This window comes from Myodes glareolus, chromosome 13, assembly GCF_982192425.1.
Source record: "Myodes glareolus chromosome 13, mMyoGla1.1, whole genome shotgun sequence".
Lineage (NCBI taxonomy): Eukaryota > Metazoa > Chordata > Mammalia > Rodentia > Cricetidae > Myodes > Myodes glareolus.
Window position 1 is genome coordinate 22,948,074 of NC_142038.1, and position 20,681 is coordinate 22,968,754.

General features: G+C 42.0%; 1 protein-coding gene across 2 annotated transcripts in view; it reads left to right on the forward strand.

Annotated features, from left to right (window-relative positions):
* Positions 1–5,636: 5,636 nt before the first annotated feature.
* Positions 5,637–20,681, forward strand: part of Alpk2 (alpha kinase 2) — a 125,234-nt gene continuing 110,189 nt past the window's right edge. The window contains exons 1-2 of one of the 2 annotated variants that reach the window (XM_085699796.2): positions 5,637–6,046; positions 13,295–13,388. The gene's annotated coding sequence lies outside the window, so the exon portion shown is untranslated. The remainder of the gene's footprint in view (positions 6,047–13,294; positions 13,389–20,681) is intronic. The other variant, XM_048419066.3, reaches the window with a different exon arrangement.

Sequence of the window (20,681 nt, forward strand, 5' to 3'; positions counted from 1 at the left end):
TTCATGTTTTTTAAAGGTTTAGGTCTTTAATTTTATTTTGCTGTAATATCTTTGTCTTTAGTAGCAGAGTAATATTGAAAAATGGTTTCCCTTAATTGATTTTTTTCTAAGAATTACTTTCTTATTTCTTTAAACATCTCACACTTTTTTATTGAAAATTTAAACTTTCAGATAATATATTTTAGTAAGTCTAAATAGCCCCTTGTTCCCAAAGATTTTTGCTGCTCTTTGGTTTATTAATTTGTTTAGTTTAGTAACTTGCCAGGGTCAGCTCTGAAATTGTTGTTCCTTAAAGTATATAGACATGGATTTATCTATCTGTCTATCTATCTATCTATCTATCTATCTATCTATCTATCCATCTATCTATCTATCCATCTATCTATCTATCTATCTATTGAGCTAAGAACCTCATCCAGAGCCTTAAGCTTGCTTGGCAAGTTCTTACCACTGAGCTAAATTCCCAACACTCTTATTTCTTTTTCTAGGGGAGGGTAGAGTTATTTATTTTCTATGTGTATGAGTGCTTTGCCTGCATGTATGACTATATAGCACATGTGTGCCTGGTGCCCATGGAGGCCAGAAAAGGACACAAGACCCCCTGGAACTGGAGTTAGAGATGGCTGAGAGTCACATGTGGGTGCTGAGAATCAAACCCAGGTTCTCTGGGAGAATAATCAATGCTCTTAACTGCTGAGCGAGCTCTCGTTTCTGCTTCATTTTTAGACCTATTTTTGGTTTGTTTCCTGAGATGGGCTCTTACTAAGATTATCCAGGACAATGTCAAATACCTGGACTCTAGTGATTCTCCTGCCTCTGCCTTTCAAGTGCTGAGAAAACAGTTGTATGGCACTGCACTTTACCTTCTTAAATCTTTTCTTCATTAAAATTTTCTCCTGACAATGACCCCTGTGTCTGAAAACGTGACATTATTTAATGACTTAACAGAGATTGTATCCCAGTCCTTTCAGCCATTATATCTCCCGTGTTCTGCCAACAGATTAGTGAGAGCCAAGAGGAGGGCAGTTAAGTTTCTACCTTTTTCAAGCCTGTCCTGGGGTTTGGGTTTATTTATTTATTTATTTTTATTTATTTATTAAAAATTTCCACCTCTTTCCCATGTCCTGGGGTTTGCTTCTGCAATGCCCTGACCTGAGTCTTCTGTTCATGTGGAGGCAATGCCGACAGCTGGGTTCTCTCTGATCTGCACTACACGTGTACGTAGACTCCATTGCAGTCTCGTTCTTAAGCCAGGAACGGTGTTGACGGCCTTCTCCACTCACCTGCCACCAAGGTTACACCCCACACTGACACTGTTGAGTGCAAGCATTTCTGCTGTTTAAATCTAATGAGTCCCCGTCATTAGTGAAAACCCCCATGAGGGATCCTTTGTGCTTCAAAGTGAGGTGAGGAAATGGGAACAGGTTCAGGGAGAGCATCATAGAGATTCACTATTATTGCCCCAAACCAAGAAGGTGTTTTTTGCTTGTTTGTTTTTCAAGACAGGGTTTCTCTGTGTGGCTTTGAAACTTGTTCTGGAACTCTGTAGACCAGGCTGGCCTCAAACTCACAGAGATCTGCCTACCTCTGCCTCCGTAGTGCTGGGATTAAAGGCGTGTGTCACCATTGCCTGGCACCAAGAAGGTTTTCAAGCATACATAAAACATCAAATTATGGCATGCCTTTAGGTGATTTCCATAAGTATTTTTCCAGCATAACAGCTGTGGTTGGTCTTACACTGTTTGTTTTTCTGGTTTGTTTATTTTTGTCTGGTTTTTCTTTTTTTTCTTTTTTATTAGGATTTATTTTTATTTATGTGTCTGTGTGAGTGTATGTGTGTGTGTGTGTGTGTGTGTGTGTGTGTGTGTTTCCTTCTCAAACACTGATAGCTCCCTAGAGCAAGAGACACCTAAGTAGCTGCAGCTTGTCCTGAGGATTCTGGCAGAACCTCTGATCAGACATGTGATTGGTACCAAGCCTCAGCCAAGAATGTGTTCAGCAGGGGAGGGTATGACATCACTTCTGCCATCCTACACCGGCGTTCACAGACCTGCCATGCCAGGAAGGCTAATATGAGCAGATAACTTCCCCACGTACCAGTCCTAGCCCAAGATATGGGAGCAAAGAGCAGCTAAGAACCTAGTGGATTTGCTCTAAGTGTTCAGATTAGTTAGCGATTGACTGGATCTCTACTCCAAAATCTCTGATGCCTGTGATCACAAGGACATCCACTCCTTTGTGAAGATGAGAAAATAACAAATGGTATTCTGGGGAGAGGGATGTAAAACATCTGTTATACAACTACATTTCTAACTGTACTCAGTAGGCGGGAAGTCTCCGTACAGAAGAAATATTTTTCTTTTGCTTAAGCAGTGGTTCTCAACCTTCCTAATGCTGTGGCCCTCATGTTGTGCTGACCCCAATCATACAATTATTTTGCTGCTATTTCATAACTGTAATTTTGCTACTGTTATGAATCATGATGTACCTGATATACAGGATATTTGATATGTGAACCCCGAAAGAGTCACGATCCACAGGTTGGGCACTGCTGGCTTATAGCATTAGAAAAAGAGATCACTGAAACCTCTTTTTTTAATTCTATATTGCTTTACTTGCGATGGTGCTAAATATTTTACTTTTTTATTTTTAAGCACAAACTTGTAGTTTTTAATGTAATAAAAATGTATAGACCCTACTTTTCCTCTTCAAAAATCTTACTTCTATCTTTCCTGAGGAAACAGAAAATTCAGAGCAAATATCCTGGCTAAATAGGACATAATTCCATGTTTTGTTTGTTTGTTTTACTGATTTTTGTGAATCCATGCCCTTCAAAATCTGTTATTAAAACAAAAATCCTAGTATCTGTGGGCTGATAAGATGATTAACAAAGAAAATGTGGTCAGACCTAATATATATGTATTCATATATATCTTTCAGCTTCATACATTCATTTTACTTTTATCAGAATATAAATCACACAAAGAAATGGTTTCATTATAAGATTTCCATAACTCTTATATGTATGCTCACCTGTTCTGTTTCGCGTTCTTGTTCCTTCACCCCTCATATCCTGTTCTACGTCCCTGCCCACCTGTTCTAGCCCATGGTGATAAACACCATGATCAAAAGCAATCTGGGGAGGAAAGGGTTCACTTCATCTTAAAGTTTACAGTCTATCCTGGAGGGAAGTTGGGGTAGGAACTTGAAGTAGGAATCTGGAGGCAAGAACCGGAGCAGAGGCCATGAAGAATGCTGCTTACCAGTTTGCTCCCAATGCTGGATTAGTCTGCTTTTGTATAGGGCATAAGACCACCTTCTCTGGAGGTGACGCTGCCCAGAGTGGGCTGCTGCCCCTCCATTGACCATTAATGAAGAACATACTTACAGTCACATGGAGGCACTTCCTCAATTGAGGGTCCTTTTATCCCAGATGACCCTAGCCAGACTCCCCAATTCTACACGTGATAGAAAATACACAATACTTATTGTGTTGCTGCTTTTCTAGTTGCTGTGATCAAGGAGTACTGAGGAACGGTTTGCTTTGGCTTAGTTTGAGAGGACATAGCCCATCACAGTGAGGAAAGGCATAGCATCAGAAATGTGAGGCAGCTGGTCATGTGACATCTGCAGCAGGTGGGGGTAGGGGAAGCAGCATGGGGGACGATGAATGTGCTGCTTAGCTAGCCTTCTCCTGTTCATTCATCCCAGGACCCTGGTTCCTAGAATGGCGCTGCCCACATTCAGGTTCGTTTTCCAGTCTCAGTCAAACCTTCTGGAAATACCCTCGCCCACAGCCAGAGGTGTTTTGCAGCAGTGAGTTCTCAGTCCGGTTGAGCTGACAATGATTAACGATCATCACACTTGACTTTGTGAGACTGGCTTATCGTGCACAGTGATCTCCAGTTCCATCCATTTTCCTGTAAACAACATAATTTTAATTTCTTGAATAGGTGATTGAATAGTCCATTGTGCATACATGCCACGTTTTCTTTATCCGTTCATCTGTTGAGGAGCATGTAGGCTGATTCCTAATTAGCTCATTGTGAATTCTACTGCAGCAAACATGGGTTTGAAGATATCTATAGTATTACATTTATTTTTTAGGAGATAAATACTAGGAATTCAAGGAATTGGTCTTGAAATAAAAGTAAGCCTCAGAGTGAGTTTCAGCTGTCCCACATAAGAACTCTTCTTTCCTAACCACTTTGTATTGGTCTATTGTGTTGGGCCATCTGTTCATTTTTAACTCTATCCTCTCTTGTTTTGTGTGTGTGAGATATTCCTTTACTGTTATTGTTTTTAGTACATTTGTTTGTTTATGTACTTACTGTGTATATGTGTATGTGCCTCAACACACATAGCAGTGGAGGACAACCTGTGGGAATTGGTCCTTCCTTTCTAGCAAGTGAGTCCCGGCATGGGACTGAGGCTGTCAGGCTTGGTGACAAGTGCCTTTATCCGCTGAGCCATCTCAGTGGCCCGATTTGTTTATTTGTCCCTATTATTAAGTTTTTTCTCTTTCTCTGGAACAGACCTTAGGCTGAGAAGACCCAGGGATTTGGTTCTCTCTGTCCAGTCCCGTGCCACGGGTGTTTGCAAGAGAGCGGTGTTATTTCAGGGCCTTTCGACTTTCAATATCTTTCTTCTCCTATGTAGATAAAACTGAAGAACTGAACCCTCCAGCTGTGCAAGCTTGACATTTAATAACTTCAGAGTGTGGCTTTTTTTCTTGTGAACCTCTTCTGTCAATACCAGGGAGGCACACACTGTAACTTGCACAGTCGCGTTGCTTTTGAGGAGCACAGTGCTCACCACAGAGGGAGGTTTCGGTCATGTCCCTTTCAAAGTCACCCACTTAGAGGTGCTAATTTTAGCCACGTCTGTCTCACAAGAGGTTTCCTTCTAACTAGTCAGTTTCCAGGTATCAAGCATTAAAATATTTTTGTAGTGAGGCAAGAAGATTTAAAAAAGGATGTCTCTGGATTTTCCATGTCCTTTCTTGGGTCTAAACAAAATTCAAAGAAACACCCATTTCAAAACTGCTTTGAAACAGGAATAATTGCTGACAAACTGCAGGAGTAGGGCCTGGGGGCACTTTCTATGGTTTCTCATGATCTTTTTCATTCATTTGTTCATTCATTAATTAATTTAGAGATAGGGTCTCTATGTAGCCCTGACTGGCCCAAAACTCATTATATAGACCACGCTGGCCCCAAACTCACAGAGATCTGCTAATCTCTACCTCCTAACTGCTGGGATTAAAGGTGTGTTGCTACCATGCCTGTTTTTAAGACAAGGTCTCATATAGCCTAGGCTGGCATTAAACTAATTGTATTACTGAGAATGGCCTCAAATTCCTGAGGGGGGGTACTCCTGCCTTTGGTGTCTTCTGCTCAGAGAATTTCAGAGGGAGACTCAGTGCCATTTCTAAAGGAACAACACATGAGATCTTATTTTCATCTCCCTCCCACCCACCCTCCCTGGGGGTTTCCGTATCATGACTTCCAAATGCCTAATTCCTTCAATGTGATTGCTGTCCTCAGAGGAGAGCAATTAAATCAAGGTCCTGAACAGACTGTGCGGAGAGCTGTCCTTCTCCAGCAGCAGGCAGGGAAGGCTCGTCTGGATCTCAACTCCCTGGGGCTGTGTTTCATCAAGTCCCTTTGCCAGGGCCTCTCAGGCAAGCAGTGTCAACAAGTGTCGCACCTACTGCAGAAAACAGCCCTCAAGTTTCATCACAGTGATGCAAAAAAAAAAAATATTCTCCAGCTTCAGCTGTGACCTAGTTCATTCAAGGGCAGGCAAAACATGCTCTCCTTCCAGAACTTGCTTGGACACGGACTTTTCCCTCCTAGGAAGACATGAGTTTTTCTGAAACAGACCCAACTGCGCTTTGATCTGTTTGTGGATGAGACCCTGAATCTGAGTCCCTGTCAGGGGACAAGGACATAAAGACGTCCAATCAATGCTTCACATACAGCCAGGGGACCCTGACAACAAGCCAGCCCTCCAATAACATCTCTTGGATAAACAATATTGAAAAGTAAGTATGGAGACTTTTGGTTTTTAACAAGGATTGGCTGTCCTTTAAATATATCACCGTTGACGTTTTCTATAACAGAGAACAAAGGCAGGCTGTCTCCTGAGACAGACCGAGGCTGGAGGGGATATTGCGGTGTATCAGGGTTTAAAGTGGCCAAATGCTCAAGGTCTTGTGTCACGTCGCCTCTGACCTCTATGATACTTGGGAACATTTAAGATTTTTTTTTTTATTCTGGCTTGCCAGTGATTAAAACCGTTCCTTTCACACTACCTCTGTCTTAACAGTTAGAAACAAACATAAAAAATGGCCCAAAGGACCGATTTGTAAATGAAGATCATATCCACTGTAAACTTGAGGAATCAAGGCAAATATTTTCTTGATACTGGCCCCAGGCATTTGAATATTTTGTTCAAATATTATTCCTTTTGCTTGAAATTTTCTGAATGATTAGAAAATGTTAGCTTTCTAGGTGGGTAGCTTTCTTGTGCAATAATAGCTCAAGCTGCTGGAAAGTCGGTGGATATTTAAAAATGACTTACATAGACATCACTGTCGCTAAAACAGATTAAAGAAACCTCGAGATTAAAAAGTCAGCCCCAAAGGGAAATAAATTAAAAAAAAAAGATTCATCATCGTGTTACATTTTAGTAAATTTTAATAAATACATTTAAACTTCAGAACTTCCAATTAAGGGTGTCAGTTACAGGCGTCTGACAACCATTTAAAAATAGATCTAAGCAATCACCTGCTTCTGCTCAGATTATCTCCTTTCCACAGCTTCCTCCTTGTGCAAAGGTAGCCTTCCTTCAGTCAAGCCGGAACAGTGCTCTAGAGACACGTAGTCTGATTAGACCAGCATCCAGCTAAGGAGAACGAGCGAGAACTGCATGCTCTAGGGTTCGGCACTAAAACAAGGATCTGAGCAACCTTCTGTATATAAGATCTTAATATAAGATCCAACACATCTTATATTAAAACCTACCGATGGCCAATAAGCAACTGCAGATACTGGAAATCAGGATCTAAATGCATTTTAAATCTCAAAGTATATTGTCCTTCTCAAGTGTTTATCAAACACGGGATCAGAATTTGGGGGCATTTTTAGTAGAGTGGAGTTTGTATTTGTAACAGGTTTTGAACAGCCCTGTGCCCACTTATGTATAGATGTTAGCATATGCAGGGAGAATGTGCCTGGGAGTTCCCTGATCTGTACAGCGTTGAGGAAGTCTTCAAGAAGAAAGGACAGGATCCAAAGCTCAATTTGGAATCTGCCTCTAACTCCATCCCGGTTTTCTTACCTGTAAAATGAAGATAGCATCTATTTTAACAGGACGGATAGAGGATGGGGTGAACAAAACACCCGCAGTATCTATGGCACCATAGTTTCTCAACAAAAGTAGGCTGCCTTCATTAAAAAGTAGGATTTTTGCCATTTAAAAGTCTCTCCCGCAGTACTTCAAGATTTGATCACAGTAACTATATAAAGTAATAGGAAAAACACTTCTTACTGACAGTGGCACAATGAAAAAATTAGATACTTTGAGGAAAATTCTGTACTTGAAAACAATATGTCAAAACAACAATTTTGAAAAGGATTCTACCTTAGAATGTATTGATGATTAATAAGAGAAAATACCCTCTCCCAAGGTTCCCATGCTCCCAGTTTACTCAGGAGATCTTGTCTTTTTCTACTTCCCATGTAGATTAGATCATGTTTGTCTATCTTAGGGTCCTCATTGTTGTCTAAGTTGTCTGGGATTGTGATTTGTAGGCTGTTTTTTTTTTCTTTATGTCTAAAAACCACTTATGAGTGAGTACATTTGATATTTGTCTTTCTGGGTCTGGGTTACCTCACTCAAAATGATGTTTTCTAGATTCATCCATTTGCCTGCAAATTTCAAGATGTCTTTTTTTTTCTGCTGTGTAGTACTCCATTGTGTAAATGTACCACATTTTCTGTGTCCATTCTTCGATGGAGGTGGTTTCCAGGTTCTGACTATGACAAACAAAGCTGCTATGAACATAGTTGAGCGCATACCCTTGTGTTACGATTGAGCATCCTTTGGGTCTATACCAAAAAGTGATATTGCTGGGTCTTGAGGAAGGTTGTTTCCTAATTTTCTGAGTAATCCCCATACTGACATTCAATGGGGCTGTACCAGCTTGCACTCCCACCAGCAATGCAGGAGTGTTCCCTTTCTCCCACAACTTCTCCAGTATAAGTTGTCAGATGATGTGTCTATTATCTTACAGGATAAGTAAAGATTTATCAGCATCATTTCAGAATATTTTTTTAAAAAATTATCTATAAGTACCCTGTTAAAGTCCAAGTGTTAGGATAATCACAGGAATAGAAGGTAGGGTAAATCTTCATGTACAAGCCAATATCTGTGGTTAGTGTGGAAACTATGGAAAGCCAGGCAGGAGCCTAGCTTTCATCAAAAATTATAGTTTGTCTTCACATTGATTAAACAAATCAAGTAGAGCATGGAAGTAGAGATAGGAATTCTCTAAGGAGACATGTAGTTGGTGGAGTAGAACAGACCCCACACCTGAAGAGGCCATCATGGAAGTAGGGTGGTTTCTAGTCTAAGGAGGCACACTGTAGACCAGCGCTATGAACTCGGAGTAGCTAATGAGGCCCGGGAGTAGAGAGACAAGAGTCTTGCCTAGGGCTCATGGGACCTCTGTATTGTCCCTTCCTTTTTTGAACCATCTCAGGGTTTTTCCCCAGACAGATAAGAATATCTTGAATTCTTTGCCTGAGTCACTGGAAGGTCACAAACAGTCCTGTGGTTCTCAGCTTAAATCTGCCCCAAAGGAAAACTAGAAATGTGCAATTATGTAAGAAATGTGGGCGGGAGCAATCGTGCCGTCTAAGACCGGCGGTAAAGAAAGAAAAGAACACCAGAGAATGGTTAGGGTTGGGGAAATAGTTTAGTCATTAATAGTCGGTAAGGTGCTTGCTTCCAAGCATAAGGAAGTGAGCCCAATTCTCAGAATTCACAATTAAAAAAAAAATCCAAGACAAACAAAAAACACAGGCATTATGGTGAGTGCTTGTCATCTTGATAAGGGTAGAGACAGGCAGATCTTGGGGTTCAGCAGCCAGTCAACCTGCTAGGTGAGCTATAGGCTGATGAAAGTTAGTGTCTCGAAAACAAAACAAAACAAAAAACAAAAAAAATTTAGGGTCACTAAGAAGGTTCACTGGGTAGAGGTACCGGGTAGGCAACCCAAGTTCAGACCCTGGGACCCGCATCGTCGAGTGCGAGAACTGATTGCCACGAGTGGCTGACGTCCACATCCATGTCATAGCACACACATGCCCACCACCACCGCACACAAATATGTAAAAGTAAAAACATGGCGCCAACAAGAAATCAAAACCAAGGTGGACAGCATGTGAGGAACGACTACTGTGTCTTAAGACCTGCACACATATTCGCATGCAACCCCCACAAGTACCCCAGCACACATGTACACACACACACTCACATGCACGCGTGCGCACACACACACACACACGCACACACACACACACACACACACACACACAGTGTCTAGCACCCTTATTGGAGTTTCTTTTGATGCATACCTAACCAGGACACTCTGGGCTTTGTGTCAAAGCCTGGATGCCAAACTAACAGGACCCTCAGCTCTGGATAGCTCAGTCTGAGCACCATGCATTTACCACCCCAGAGCCAGACCCTCCATGGTTGCTATGGTTTCATCACAGGACTCTCCTTGATCTTCACTTGATCTTCAACCTGCTCCTAGATGACCAGGGTCATCTACTCCTCAACCCATAGCTTAAAGTGTTCTTGGGTCTACTTGTTCTTCCAATTCCAAGCACACTAGAATCCAGACAACGTGTTAAATACCTGCTGTTGGACTTCACTGAAGAACCTCTGGTTCTGAAGGTCCCACAAATTCTTGTGTTGTCCATATTCTCAGGTGATGCTGATTGTTGTGATGCAGAAACCACTCCAAGAGAAGCAACTCTTTGGCTTGCAATTCCAAAAGACAAACCTTTTTTTTTTTTTTTTTTGGTACATGTGGTTTTTATGGACACATTGTGTTAGAGCTTAAAATAATTCAAAGAAGACAGTCTTTGTCTGCAGCTATTCTGTAGACAAAAAGTTCTCAGTCTAGTTGTGTGTGGGAGAGCAGTCCATCCTCTGGAAGGGGTTAGTTTTCTTCCAGTTGAGGGTGTCAGGGACGCCATTAGAGGAAGCAAGCTCTTGTGTGTAAGTGGTTCTAAATGGGTGGGATTTGAACAGGTAGCTACGGAAGATGTGTAACAGAAGCAAAGAACAACCACAAGGGCAGAAAAGAAATAGATACGGAATAAGATGAGTTTGGCTGTACTTCCCAGTTTCCCCAGTGTTCTCTTAGGGAAGCATTCATTGGGTAAACCACCCAGCCTTAAATCTGTTGCTTCTGTCTATAATTGGGTGATCTCCAGTCTGTTACTTCTGCCTAAGACTTGGTTGCTATGTGGTGTCCGACACAAGATCTGGAATGTAGAGTAGGAATTTCAGGAACCAGGGTAAAGGAGGAGGAGGTGTGGACACTTCAATATGTCTTTGAAAAGTAAAACAAGATTAGCCTACTGACCATCGGAACAACCTGGGGATTTATTGCTCATATAGTGGAAGAAAAGTCTAGGAGATGGGTCAGGACTCATGTTCTGTCTCTGCATTTCTGGAGGCTCAGCTTCTCTCTCTTGGTTTCAACCTCAAGCCGGCTTTCTCACAGTCTCAAGATAGATGCTTTCTGTAGAAAAATCTACTTTGACATCTCCCCCCACCCCCAGCCCACGCATGCTTTCTCTTTTGTGCTGAGGGCAGAGTGAATGGCCTAAGCTCTGTACTGTTTGGATTGCCTCCTGCCCTACTTTCTGGACCACGCACACATGATGGGCTCAGACTTGGTTACTGAACTGATCAGCACCTAGGAAAACCATGATGAGCTTAGATCAACCAGAGCTCACAGAGCGTGCAAGGCGGATCTGATCACACCAAGTCACCAGGAAGCTGAGTGGTGGGAGATGCAGGGGACAGCAGTTAATGGCACCCTGAAAGGATGTTTGGAGAAAGGCCTCTGACGCCATCTCATTATTTCCCTTGGTTTAGAATTAATAGTATGCCTTAAAGCAGTGATTCTCAACCTGTGGAGGTCACATATCAGATATCCTGCATATCAGATATTTACACTGTGATTCATAACAATAGCAAAATGACAGTTATTTAGTAGCAATGAAAATAGTTTTATGTTTGGGGTCACCACAACATGAGAAACCATATTAAAGGATTGCAGTGATAGGATGGTTGAGAACCATTGCCTTAAAGCCTTGGGATGAGCCTGTTGGAAAGTACAGCCCAGGCAAATAAAAGCATTTTTCCACACTGCAACATTAACTGTCAATGGAGTGAGTCCTTGGAGGTAGTACTGTTCTCTGAAGAGCGTAACTTTTTTTTAAAATGTTTATTTCATTTCATGTGTGTAAGTGTTTTGCCTGCATGTATGCATGTGCCCCACACGCATTCCTCAGGCCTATGGAGGTCAGAAGAGGCATCAGATCCCTTGGAACTAGAGTTACATATGGTTCTGAGTAGCCATGAGGTAGCCAGTCATTTCTCCCTGGGACTCTTTAAACGTTTGTTTTAGGTGTGACATTCTTTATCCCTAGTGCATTTCTTGCTTCCTCAAGAATAACTGACAAATTTCTAAGGCGCTTATCATCCAAGGTTTACATAAGCCAGGCATGGTAGTATACACCAGCAATCCTGGCACTTGGGGTGTGGAGACAGGAGGTTACTTCCAGGTCAAGTCTGTCATTGAGGGAGTCAGGGCAGATGTTCAAGGTAGGAATCTGAAGACAGGATATCTTGCTGTCCCACACAGCATTACCTACAACCAGAGAATCATGGAAGTTGCTGGTTAGTTGGCTCACTCTAAGCACTTTTTACTAACTGAACTAAATTCCTCATAAATCTAGTCATTGCTGTTATTTATAACATAACTTCCCATTTAGTAAATAATTCCTACTGTTTAATTTAAATTGGGGTGGGGGCTGGTAGAGAGATGGCTCAGTGTTCAAAGGCACTGAATGCTTTTCCAGGAGACCTGGGTTTGATTCCTAACACACATGGTGGCTCACAGTCATCTGCAAATCCAGTTCCAGAGAGATCCAATGTCTTCATCTGGCCTCCATGGGCATCTGCTATACATTGTGGTGCAGACACACACGCAGGCAAAAACCACCTGTATATATAAGAGAAATTACAAAAACAATGATTGAAAAAACAAGATCTTCATGGCCTATGCCTGAATGTAAGGTAGGGGCTGGCGAATTCAAGGTCAGTCTGGGCTACATACATACATGCGTACACAAGTAGGTAGGTAGATAGATGAGAGAGAGAGAGAGAGAGAGAGAGAGAGAGAGAGAGAGAGAGAGAGAGAGAGAGATCTGGAAAATAAGGCAAGTAGAAACAGTTTAACACACTCTTTCTCCTAAAATACTTTGGCAAGGTTAGAGGCAGGTAGCAAGTGAGCAGGGAGGCCACCCCTTGCCATGTCACATGTCCTGTCCATACATGGCTGTTTTGCTCTCTGTTTCCATACTGACGGGGCCTTAGTTTTGGCCAATAAATTCAGGCTCAGTTCTTTCTACCAAGAATCAGTCCTGTTCTTCAGTGTATGGCAGTGAGCAAGTTTGAAGAGAAACTAATGTCCCAGGCTCTCCCTATGTCATCCCAAGTCCTAAATTCATCAGCATTTTCCTTCTCAGTCTTGTTACATTTCCACAACAGGGTTGCCTTGGGGTTTGTTACAGTGGGGTGTAGTAGCAGACTGGGTGGATGTGGAAAACAAGGGGAGCCAGACAGGAGGACTTTTCTTTTACAGTGTTCTTTCTGAAGGGTCTTGCCGATGCAACTGGAGATTGTACGCAACAGCCTGTGGCATTCAGCTTTCAACCAAGAATCGTTAACTCACAAGAGTTGATCTCATTAGCCACGGGACAATGTTCCACCTGTGCATGTATGTATGCATGTCTCGTGTGTGTATGTGTGTGAGTATGTTTGTGTGAGTGTGCCTCTCTGTGACTGTGCTTGTGTGAGAGAGTGTGTTTGTGAGTGTGTGTATTTGTGTGTGTTGTTGGGAATTGAATCTAGGGTTAGACAAGTGCTCCATGACTGAGTGATAGCCTCATCCCTATCTTTTTACTTTGTACTTTTATAGCAGGATCTCACCCTGCATCATCAGCTGACCTGGAACTTCCCATCCTCTCGCCTTGGGCTTGCCAGGAGGTGGACTGTAGACACGCACCACTAAGGTGAGTTTGCTCTGTGCACTGCGAGCCTTCCTCTCTTCCCTGTCTTCTTCCTGCAGAGGCCAGGGTAAGATGGATGAATGTGTTTCATTTGAATACATCAATAAGTACAGTCAAGAAACCCAGATGCTTTCATTGAAAAGCTGTGTGACCTGGGAAAGATACTTATCACGTCTGTATTTTTTAATATGAAATTAGGAAAGATACTAAGCTCTGGTATGTTTAACCTCAAGATATTTTTTAAATCCCTCCATTAAAGAATTGAAAATGAGTTTAAATGGCAGAGGAGAAGCGAGGAGAGGAGAGGAAGAGGAGGGGAGGGAAACCAGTGGGAAAACTGTAGTCTACTGAAAATTTAAAAAAAAAATACAGTTTTTAAAAAGCTAGAGAAAGCAGCAACTCCAAGTCAAGCATCTACCCTGTCTTTAGCAGTGAACACACAAATGCTGTAAAAGTTAAATTTTGTTACATAAAGCATGTAAATTCACTGTCCTTAAACAATATCATCATGTTCCCAAAAGTACTCAGGACAGCTAGGCTACTACAGTTAGTGTATTTCTAAACATATTAAATATACAAATAAACACATTCATATTTTATTACTCTGTGTGTGTCTTGGTGTGTGTGTGCACACACTTGTGTGCACATGTTTATGTTTGCCAATGTACATGATCTGAGTAGAGGTCAGAAGGCAGCTTTGGTAGTTGGGCTTTCTACTTTTACCACATATGTTCTGAGTATCTAGCTCAGGTAGTTAGGCTTGGTGACAAGTCCCTTTATCCACTGAACCATCTTATTACCTTGTCAGCCTCAGGGTTTTTTTTTTTTTAAATGAAGGGCTAGCATACTTAATACTTCTATATTTCATTTCACTTAGTAATACATTTTGGAGATTTCTTTGTATCTGTCATACAGAACTGCCTTAATCCTTTTTAATAGGTATTGCTGTTAAAGGATTCCATCAAGGGCTAGGGATGTAGCTGAGTTTTTAGTGTTTATATATGTGTATGTATGTATGTGTATGTGTGCATGTATGTGTGCATATGTGTACATGTGTACATGTGTATATGTTTATATGCACATTGTGTAATTGTACGTATGCATATGTGTATGTAAGTATGTATGCATGTGTGTATGTAAGTATGTATGCATGTGTGTATGTGTATATGTGTGTCTGTGCATATACATGTGCATGCATATGTATATGTGTGCATATATGTACATATGTATGTACGTATATGCTATGTATATGCATATATGTATATATTTATGTATGCGTATAATTGTATGCATGTATGCATGTACATGTATATGTATGTGTGAATGTAAGTATGTATGCATGTATATAAGTATGTGTGTATATGTGTATGTATGTATGTGTGTCTGTGTATGTAAGTGTGTGTCTGTGTATGTATACATTAACATATATATATATATATATTTGTTGTCAATTAGTCTTCTTCTCACCAGCAGCCACTAACTGACCTTGTGTCCCTACTGTGTTCTTTGAATGTTTTATATATGGAATCATATACTGTGGATCTTTGGGTCTGACTTCTTTTGCTGAGTCTGATTTGAGAGCGTTCATCCATGTCACATCATGTACATTCTTTGTTCCTCTCATTACTCAGTTGTATGACCATTCACCAGTTGGATATTCTGGTTGTTTCTAATTTTTGGTACTCTGAATAATTCTGCAAATGCTGTTTGTGTGAAGCTTCTGTGTAGATGGATGTCTTCACTTCTCTTGGCAAGGATTTCTAGGTGTAGAATTGCTAGTTCATTAGGTAGATTCATGTTTAATTTTTAAAAGAAGCTTAAATTGTTTTTCACAACGTCTTTACTATTTTTACACTCTGCCGGGGAGACTCAGGGGCTGCTTCTCTTCTTTGCACATCCTTGCTGACATGCAGCCCTCCTGGCAGGTGTGTGGTGGCATCTGACTGGGACTCTGATTTAGATCTCATTAATGACTAAGGAGGCTGAGCATCTTTTCACAGGTTTGTTTTCTTGTCTTTATTTTTCATGTACAACTTAGCATCATACCCAAAAGAGAGCATGACATTCGAGTGCCAGCTCACCTGGGCCCATATCACATTGTGGTCCTGTCACTTTCACAGCCCTCTGTGATGAACCAAAAAAAAAAAACCAGCAATAACAACAACAACAACAACAACAACCCCCAAACCAAAGGACAAACAACACTCCCCCAAAACAACAACAACAACAAAAACACCACCAAGCCAAACCAAACCAAACCAAACCAAACCAAACCAAACCAAACCAAATCACATTAACAAAAAACCCAACAACAACAACAACACCACCTGTACTTTTTCAAGTGTTTGAGATGCCTTTGAGTACCTGCCTATAGACGCATACGTTCTTTCTACCAATTTGAGTAAAAGACATTATTTTTATAATTTTTCAGACATCAAGTTCAAAGTCACAAGTATTAGACAACACTCACACAGTGTTGTCTTACTATTCAGAAGACCTTTATAAAATGTGAATAGTACTATATTTCCATCACCTCTTCCCTTCCCTCTTCCCCTCCAAGTCCTCCCATGCCTCACCACTCCCCCCACAAGTCACAACCTTTTGCTTAATTATTTGTGTGTATGTGTGTAATTTCTCCCAAGTGCTCATCTCTAAACATGTACATTATATGTTCTTTTTAAGAGCATGAATGTATATATTTAGAATCTGTACAATTAAAAGCCTGTATCAGTTTTTAAAAAGTAAGAAACTTGCCCTGAATCATACAGGGAAAAAAAAGAAAGGAAAGCAGGGAGGGATTGAAAATCTGATGTTCTTTTGGGCTAATATGCTTTTTTTTTTTAAAAAGATTGATTTTGAAGCCCACCTATGACTTCTTCCGCTAATGCCATTAATTCAGCATTAATTTGTCACCTCCAGCACATTCAATACCGTTTGTCATCTCTAGCATAGAACAATAAATGTGTCATTCTCACCTTCAGAGAAGCCACGAAACATGAACCACAGCCCGACTTAACTGTCCCTTTTCTTCAGGGAACAGTCAGTGCCCAGTGACTGAGGCTCGTGGCAACTAACCCAACCTTGTGAGTCAAACATACTGTCAGTGCTTTCACGTGTGGGGCAGAACTGGCAGGAAGTGGTCACCTATGGAGGAGTTACAGCTCAGGTATGGGGGGTGGGGGGAGTTTCTCACCACCATTTCAGCTTTGTGAGCCCTTTCTTTCCATTCGACCCACAGCAGTGGTCCTAGGAATAAGAGTGGGAGGAAACTTGCTCTGCAAATTACTTTCCCAGTGAGCGCGACTCCAGGAGACATGTTTACCTGTTAATTGGCGTATCACTTTACAAAACAGCAGCACTGCCGTAACCCACAGCAGAAAAGGAAACTCGTGAAAAAGCAGTCTCGCTCGAGAGCCTCCAAATTACCTTTATATCAGCTGCCCACGTAACAGTCTTAGGAGGCAGCCCATGTGGGCTCTGAGCCTTCTGTTACCATTCCTGGCTGACAGACGAGGAAATAGGTTTGATACTTGGTCCAGGTAAGCCAGAGAGCAGCGTCTATATTTGTTCCTGGCAGGATAGGTTTGGTCCAGAAGCCTAGGATGTCTTCTGCTCAGGAGAGCATTTTCTAGCTGTGAGATCCCCCAGAATCACTGAGTAAGTCTTGTAGGAATGTGGAGAGTCAAGGTAGTCATCTTATTGCCAGCAGTAGTTCCCAAGAAGTATTGCATACTGGCCTCAAAAGGTAATGACGTTCATCAGCACGCATTACAATGCAGACAGACTCGACAGTATTATGCTGAGTGGAAGATTCTGATTGTATGACATGTCCAGAAGGGGCAAACCCACATAGAACCTAACAGAAACAGAACACAGCTTAGTGGTTGCTGAAGGCTGTGTGGACTAGGACTTGGCATAGAGGTGGTGAGAGGGGGAGATGTGAGGTTATTTTGGGGGTAATGGCGTATTCTAAAATTGATTGTGGTAACGATGGTCGCACAAGCCAGTTATAATGAAAGTCATGGAGTCATAACTTCTCGGTGGGTGAAGTGTGTGGTATATTAATTTTCTCCATACAGATGTGTTTTAACATCACCCTGGGTCAATAAGTCACAGGAGGTGCCATTTCCAACTTGAAGTCACAAGTCTGTAGGTTTGCCAAACCTTGTTCCTTCCCTGCATGGAATTTGCTAGACTGTTGCAAAATACCATTAAAAAATGGGGCTCTGGGGAGGTAGCCCAGCAACAGGGGACTTCCTAGCATGTGCAGGCCCTGGGTTTGATCTCCAGCACTGCAGATGTGAAATTCAAGGTGAAAAAACAAAAGTGCCTTAGATTTGTCCTTACTGTCCTGTGTGTACCTCCGATTCTAAAATTATCTCCTCAGTATTACTGAGCAATAGCAACTCTAACATCTTAAGTATGCCTTTAAATACATAAATAAATCTCGCCAGATGTGGGGACACATACCTTTAATCCCAGCACTCAGGAGGCAGAGACAAGTGGATCTCTGGAAGTTCTAGACCAGCCTGGTCTACAGAGAGTGTTCCAGGACAATCAGAGCTGCTACACAGAGAAACACTGTCCCCAAAAAACAAACAAATGAATAAATAAATCTCAACCCAGTTTTATAGCTCCGGCTTCTACGACCAACTTAAACCTCTAGTGAGGAACAACTTATACTGTTGTTGAAGAGCTGTTTCTTCTGCCTGTTCTGCAAAGGTGGGCCCTCCCAGCAGCGTGAGGATGACATATCCCCACTGGCTTTTCTTGTTCTGTACTTATTCTGAACTATTATCACTGTAAGTCAACAATGCCCCTTGCCTCTCCGTCTCTATGTTTGTGTCTGTCTGTCTGTCTGTCTGTCTGTCTGTCTTCTCTCTCTCTCTCTCTTCCTTCCCCCCTTCTCTCCTCTTTCTCTTGTTTCTGTCTTTCTGTGTTGGGGATAAGGCCCAGGGTCTCCCACGTGACAGGAAAATATTCAGCCATTGAGTGATACATTTGTCTTCAAGGTTTTTTTTTTAGAGCATTTTCTTTCTCATAAAAGATGAATTATAAGAATTTTTAAGTTTTGAAAATTTTGAAACTTTTAAAGGTACTTCTTTCTGATTGGGAACCTTTCCAATGACACATTGCTATGACCACTAAGAAATATCCACAGGTTCACGTCTGTGGGCTTAACCACCTTTAGATCAAAATTATTTTGGAATAAAATTGTATATGTGCTGAAAAAGTAGACTCTCCCCATCCCCACTACTCCCTAAATGAGGCTTTCTAACTACTTTTTTTACATAGCACCTGTGGCATCCTGGGCATTGTAAGCAATCCAGAGATGGTTCAAAGAACAAGAGGATACACATAGGTTATGTGCAGACACTTTATCATTTTATATAAAAGACTTGAGCATCCTTGGATCTTCATATCTCAGGACACTCCTGGTAATAATCCTCTGTGAAAAGTGAGGATAGGCTGATAGATAAGAATTAAATATTGGCTTTAGGACAACAGGTGTAGACTCCTCAGTCACCAGACGTGCTTGTAAGCTAATCTAGAATGGAGTGGCAGGGGAATTCTCTTGCTGTTCTGTGGAAATAATTTGCCACACACTGAGATAGGTTCACCTGACTCTTATATGAGTTGAATATGATGGGTTACTCAGGGACTCCAGATGCTTCAGGCTCCCCACATACATGTTTACAGAAGTTCTGTAATCCAAAATATCGGAAGTGTAGTCCCATGTCTCTTAACAGATTCCAAAAGGACTCACACTCAGAAGGTATTCTTTTTCAAACCTTTGCCATTTCCCTTGACAGGTCCTAGCAGGCACCAGGCGTGTCAAATTTCTCTTCCAGGCCGAGTGTTCATGGCTTTTCTTGCTTTTTGATGCTAACATGTACCACCTTCAGCTCTGCAGCATTTTCTACCCACTAAGTGAATCTGGAACCTCAGGCTTAAGCACAGACCTGCAGAACACGGAGGGAGGATAACAGCAAGTTCTCTTAGACGCATGTCTTTACCTGGATGTGCAGAGAGTGAAGGGTTTCAAGCAGAGGCAATTTTGGACTCACCTTTTTCTAAACCAAACAGAACATCTTAAAGGGATGGTGCAAACCTCAACAATAGCTGGAGAGGCCTTAGAAGGCATTTGTGAGCGATGGAACGTCCAGCCCTTGTGAGTGGAATGTTCTGGGGTGTCCACTAGGTAACGTCACACAGGAACACAGATCTAGATCTAGATGCCAAGGTCAAGAGGGCCACCACTCTAAATTCTGGTCCTACTTGAGTAGGGAGCCCCTTGGTCTTCCAGAGCTGGTTCCTGTCAATGGGCAAGGGTCCTTCCACACAGTGAAACCCCCTGGACTTGGTCTCCTCTCCTCACTCCTGCTCATCAAAGGTGGGGTGGGTGCCAGTGAGACCTTTGGCTAATGCTAGGAAGCATTTCTCTGTCAGCCATCTCTCCAAGTATTAGACAGTCAGAAAAACTGAGAGGAAAGGGCAGAGACTAAGTGGGTGAAAGGTTGAAAGTTGGCATTCGCGCCTCGTAAGGGTGACAAGTGAATGTTGAAAGTTCCGAGGCTGACATCCAGGCTGTCTTCGGGTACCAGCTCCCCTAGAATGACCATTTCAGTTTCCAATACCCTCTTCTCCATTCTTGCTCCCCACACGATGGTGGTTCTTGCCCTCTTTCTGAGCTCCGTGGTGTTTGAGGGTTGCAAGGGGAAGTGAACGCCTATTGTTTGGATAGACACGGTTCTGGTTTCAAAACTTGGGCCTCTATAAAAGGCAACTTTGGCGGGAGACGCTGACACGAGTCTGTAGGTAGAATAGGAAAAACAAGTCCTCTGGATTCAGATCCACCTGCATTCTCAGGGCTACCAAAGAGCAATGCAAGGGGGGACCCGTGTTCCTTCAGTGTCACTCTATACAGTCCCGAAGGCAGGCAGCCTCAAGGCAGCGGCCACTTGTTGTGATATCTTCAGCAAGTTGATGAAGCTTCTAGAATCTCATATTCCTATGGATGCAATCTGAGAGGCACTGACAACCACTCCCCAGTTAATTTAGGAGTTGTAAAGTGATCTGGCATTACCTGGTGACTAACAAGTCTGTGATGTCTGTGTCTACCAAAGAGGGCACGCTTTGCTCCAAAGCACTCAAGCCCAGTACATCCCCTCTCCTGGAGTGTTCAAAAGGGTCAGTAGCTTCCAGATTTCAACATCTCTCCCATCTGGAGTCAACTCCTTTTGGGAGAAGTAAATATATGTATGCATTTTGTGTTTTTTGAGATAAGATCTCATC